We start from the raw sequence: 5747 nt of genomic DNA, 5'->3' as shown, positions 1-5747 counted from the left end.
GTGCCTTACCCCACCCTGGCCAAGCACATCAAAGTCTCAGAGTGGTGCCTGGCAGGGGATAATTTTAAAAGCTTCCCTGATACCTAGCAATTCAGTGGATTGGATAAACAAAATATGGTGCATCCCTTTTTCCACCCTCTCCCCCCTCCCCCCAAGCACCGCTCCGGCTGCAGTGCGCTCGCTCTGAGCTCCGGGCTCCTACTAAGCTAGCGCCGCCGTCGTCTCCATCTAGTCGCCGTTATGATCATCTACCGGGACCTCATCAGCCATGATGAGATGTTCTCTGACATCTACAAGATCCAGGAGGTCGAGGACGGCCTGTGTGGAGGGGAAGATGGTCAGTAGGACAGAGGGTAACATTGATGACTCGCTCATTGGTGGAAACGCCTCCGCTGAAGGCCCCGAGGGCGAAGGTACCGAAAGCACAGTAATCACTGGTGTGGATATTGTCATGAACCATCACTTGCAGGAAACCAGCTTCACAAAAGAAGCCTACAAGAAGTACATCAAAGATTACATGAAGTCAATCAAAGGGAAGCTTGAAGAACAGAGACCAGAAAGAGGAAAACCTGTCATGACAGGGGCAGAACAGATCAAGCACATTCTTGCTAATTTCAGAAACTATCAGTTCTTTATTGGTGAAAACATGAATCTAGACGGCATGGCTGCTCTGCTGGACTGCAGTGAGGACGGTGTGACCCCATATAGGATTTTCTTTAAGGACGGTTTAGAAATGGAAAAATGTTAACAAATTTGGTTGTTACTTTGGATGTATCACCTGCTCATCATAACAGGCTGGCTACTGCCTTTCATCCACACGACACCAGGACTTAGACAAATGGGACTGATGTCATCTGGAGTTCTTCATTTTTTTTTTTTTTTTTTTTTTTTTTTTGCAGTACGCGGGCCTCCCACTGCCGTGGCCCCTCCCTCCGCGGAGCACAGGCTCCGGACGCGAAGGTCCAGCGGCCATGGCCCACGGGCCCAGCCGCTCCGTGGCATGCGGGATCCTCCCGGACTGGGGCATGAACCCGCGTCCCCTGCATCGGCAGGCGGACTCTCAACCACTGCGCCACCAGGGAAGCCCTGGAGCTCTTCATTTTGATGTTGATTTGTTTGGGGCGGAGGCACTGTTTTTGAGAAAAAAAAAAAAAACATGTCATGTAGGTTGTCTAAAAATAAAATGCATTTAAACTCAAAAAAAATGTGGCGCATCCATACAATGGAATATTATTCATCCATAAAAAGGAACGAGATCCTAATACACGCTGCAGCGTGGATAAGCCGAGAAGGCACGTTATGCTGAGTGAAGGGAGCCCGACGCAAAATGTCACATATTATGTGATTTATTTGTATGAATTGTCCAGCATAGGCAAATCCACAGAGACAGAAAGGAGATTCATGGTTGCCAGGGGCTGGGGGAGGGGAACAGGGAGCGAGTGCTAATGGGTTTGGGGTTTCCTTTGGGGATGATGGAACTATTCTGGAAGTATTGTAAATAGAGGTGATTGTCATGCAATACTGTGAATGCACTAAATGCTACTGAATTGTGTACTCGAAAAAGGGCGAAATTTACCTCCGTGTCACTAGGGTTGAGAACCAGGGGACCAGTGGAAGGAGACAGCAAATTTCAAAGCGGTAAGCCGGCAGTGAGGTAGAGTCCAGCGCAGAGGCCTTGGGAGTAGAAAGAATGGGCCCTTAACCCCTCCTGGGCTGGGAGCGGCAGTACGTTCTACTAAGGCCTGAGGGGTAGAGCGGAGCCAGCCAGAACGGCAGGAAGGTCACTGCCGACAGTGGCAACAGGCAGGAAAATCTGGCGGCACGGAGCAGTTCAGCAGGCTCAGGCCAGCTCGTGCAGGGCTTTGCAGGCCGTGGACAGGAGCTTCGATTTGCTCTGATTGAGATGGAGAGCCCTTCACATGAGACTGAGGGATTTGAAGCAAAGGAAAAACATGATTAGATTTACCTTTTAAGAGGCTCCCTCTGGCTGCCGGGTGGAGAACGGGCTGCAGTTATTCCCGACAGACACGGGTGCGCACGTCCAAGGTTGGTTAGGGGACAGAGTTTGCAGGCCTTAGTCATGGAGTGGGTGAGACTAGGAGACGGGTTGAAGCTGCTTCCTAGCTTTGGGGCCCCAGCAACTGGGAGATCGGTGGTGCCATTTCCTGAGGTGGGGACCACTCGAGGGAGTGGCAGGATGATTTTGGGGACAAGGCTGAACAGTCCTGTTTTGGACATTGCAGTGCCCCCTGAAAAGCCATTAGACAGGAGGCGATGCCTATTGAAAACTGAAAAGAGGTATTTTTTAAATGTTTTTAACTTTTTATTTATTTATTTTTTAAATTCATTTTATGTATTTATTTTTGGCTGCGTTGGGTCTTTGTTGCTGTGCGTGGGTTTCTCTAGTTGCAGCGAGTGGGGCCTACTCTTCGTTGTGGTGTGCGGGCTTCTCATTGCGGTGGCTTCTCTTGTTGCGGAGCACGGGCTCTAGGTGCGCGGGCTTCAGTAGTTGTGGCTCACGGGCTCAGTAGTTGTGGCGCACGGACCTAGTTGTTCTGCAGCATGTGGGATCTTCCCGGACCAGGGCTCGAACCAGTGTCCCCTGCATTGGCAGGCGGATTCTTAACCAATGCACCACCAGGGAAGTCTGACAAGAGGTATTTTTGAACACAATGTTATTACTATTAATCAGATGCTGTTTCCACACTTGCGTTCTGTAACTTTTTCCGGAAGGTTTCTTCAACTGCTTCGATGACATGCAAAGACATAAAGAGGCCAAACGCTGGTTTCTGTGGTTTGAGTCTCCCGAGTGCTTCAGGGAGACTTCACCGGATGCGTTAAATAAGGTCCATGTTTGGGAGGCAAATGTCAAGTCCTAGTCCTTCAGAGGTCAGGGTTCAGAGTGGGAAATGCTGCCTCACAACTATTACAGAGAGATAAGTTATTTTTTGCCAAGTGCTTATGCAAATTCCATATTAACTCGACTGAGCACTAGGAAGAAATTTACAGAACAGTCTCTTGAATTAGGAAAATATGCAGGTATAAGGCTTTGCCCTGCTTGACTTGGCACGCAGGCTTCCAGAAGACGGGTTGGTGTTCTGCATTTAGATTTCCAGAGCAGAGGACTCCTTCTCATGGTAATGAGCCTTGAAACTAGGTGGTGACCCGCTGGCATTTTGCACCTGTCTTCTTTTCCTCCTGGATTCTTGTCACCGTGACCATCATTGACATGATCGTCACTGTAGTACGGTCCTCGATGTGTTAAGAAAACACTTCAAACACGCAATGGGAATTCTAACAGGGATCAAAAAGGATGAGATGATTTGTGTCTCCTGGGAAGTTGTTGCACTGGATTACAAAATGCTCCGGTCAAAGGGTCCCTTCCAGGGGTGAGTAACTGTCGCATGCGGTAGCCATAGGAATGAATGAGGGAGGGGGTTCTGTGGAAACACGGGATGCAAATCTGCCCGCTGTCTGTGAAGCTGAAGCTCCTGACCGGCCACACTGCCTTGTCTCCAGGCGACAGAGCTGGAGAGCGGAATCCCAGCCCGCCCCGAGGCAGATGCTGGGTTCTGTACAGCAGAGTCCTGAGTCTCCTGAAAGAAATGGAACCATGAAATACCAATCTGATCGCGTCACCCTGCAGCCTCACCCCAGCCCCACTTAAAACTCTTTGGGGTTCCCAGTTGCGTTTGCATAGAGTCCAAACTTCACCTGGTCTAGGAACCCTGCATGACCTGGCTCCAGGCAGTTCAAATTCAAAGGCTCATTTCTCGGCTTTTGCTTCAGCGGTTCTCTTGGAACCCACATGCCCCGCCATCGGCACGGTGAACTATTCCTTTTCCTTTAAGTCAGCTCTTCGATGCTCCCACAGTGCCCTGTGCTCCCCTCTCTAACTGCCTCTATCACCTGACTGCTTGTTGCCTGTTTCCTCCCCACAGGGCACCCTGGACATCCTTTGTTCCCTGAGAACAGGGCCAGGTGGACACAGCCATCCTCTCCTTTCTATGGCCACTGTTGCCTCTGTCACATACATAGCCTGAATCCAGACACTTCTCTTCAGCCCCAGGCTCCCAGCTTCTCCGCCAAGATGATGCCAGTAGCCACTCCTGTGGACCACTCTCCCTGCCCCTCACTTTCCCTGTCTTTCTGCTGCTTAATGCTTACAACCCTTCAGTGGCTTCCCGCTGTTCTCGGGATCAAAGCTCTGCTCATTAGCATGGCATTCAAGGCTCTGCCTGACCTCGCCTTACTAGAAGATCCAGGAGAGAATAGGAACATTGTGGAGAGGAGGAGGCGACCGAGGGATAATTCGCTTACAACTCAAAAAATATGAGAGGGAACATTGTTTTAGAATCCATTTTCAGGGCTTCTGTTTACACATGGGGTGTGTTCCAAAAAATCCCCATGTATCAGGGCCCTGGATGGGCTAAATATTGCTGGCATAGCCAGGGCTTCGCAGACTTGTGAATATCACTGGTGAGTAGATTTCTTTATTTTAAATTTGGAGACGGGCAGGGTTGCCAACATTTTATTTTGCAAAGCAGGCACATTGAACAAAACACTGCCATCTTTTCGTGAAATAAAGGACTTCTGTGTACCCAGAAAAGTCCATGATTTCAGGATAAAGGTCAGCACTCTCGCTTTATGGGGGGGGAATTACCACAACAGTCTCACTTTCTCCTATCGCCTGAGACTGGTAAAGACTCGCCCCTGCTATCAGGCATTTGGGGAACTGTTGTAGCCCCTGGTGCACCGGCTCCCGCAGCTGGCTGTCTGCATTCCAGCGGTTTGCAGGGAGGCTATGTCTCTTTTTTTTTTTTACATCTTTATTGGAGTCTAATTGCTTTACAATGGTGTGCTAGTTTCTGCTTTATAACAAAGTGAATCAGTTATACATATACATATGTTCCCATCTCTCTTCCCTCTTACGTCTCCCTCCCTCCCACCCTCCCTATCCCACCCCTCCAGGCGGTCACAAAGCACCGAGCTGATCTCCCTGTGCCATGCGGCTGCTTGCCACTAGCTATCTACCTTACGTTTGGTAGTGTATATACGTCCATGCCACTCTCTCACTTTGTCCCAGCTTACCCTTCCCCCTCCCCGTGTCCTCAAGTCCATTCTCTACGTCTGTGTCTTTATTCCTGTCTTACCCCTAGGTTCTTCATGACACTGTTTTTTTTCCCTTAAATTGCATATATATATGTGTTAGCGTACGGTATTTGTCTTTCTCTTTCTGACTTACTTCACTCTGTATGACAGACTCTAGGTCCATCCACCTCACTACAAATAACTCAATTTCGTTTCTTTTTATGGCTGAGTAATATTCCATTGTATATATGTGCCACATCTTCTTTATCCATTCATCTGTTGATGGACACTTAGGTTGCTTCCATGTCCTGGCTATTGTAAATAGAGCTGCAATGAACATTTTGGTACATGACTCTCTTTGAATTATGGTTTTGTCAGGGTATTAGTGGGATTGCTGGGTCATATGGTAGTTCTATTTGTAGTTTTTTTTTTTTTTTTTTTTTTTTTTGTGGTACTTGGGCCTCTCACTGTTGTGGCCTCTTCCATTGCGGAGCACAGGCTCCGGACGCGCAGGCTAAGCGGCCATGGCTCACGGGCCCAGCCGCTCCGCGGCATGTGGGATCCTCCCGGACCGGGGCACAAACCCGTGTCCCCTGCATCGGCAGGCAGACTCTCAACAACTGCACCACCAGGGAAGCCCCCTATTTGTAGTTTTT

The 5747-nt window shown here is 49.2% G+C and overlaps 1 pseudogene across 1 annotated transcript; it reads left to right on the top strand.

The window, feature by feature from the left end:
- The first annotated feature begins 240 nt into the window (after nt 1-240).
- LOC309978326 (translationally-controlled tumor protein-like) lies at nt 241-862 on the top strand (annotated as a pseudogene). The gene has a single exon. The product of its transcript is annotated as a translationally-controlled tumor protein-like (transcript).
- Nucleotides 863-5747: the final 4885 nt, after the last annotated feature.

Source organism: Leucopleurus acutus (assembly GCF_964270905.1).
Source record: "Leucopleurus acutus genome assembly, chromosome: X".
In the NCBI taxonomy this organism is placed as follows: Eukaryota; Metazoa; Chordata; class Mammalia; order Artiodactyla; family Delphinidae; genus Leucopleurus; species Leucopleurus acutus.
The sequence above is the reverse complement of the archived record's forward strand: the minus strand, read 5'-3'. Positions and strand labels throughout refer to the sequence as shown.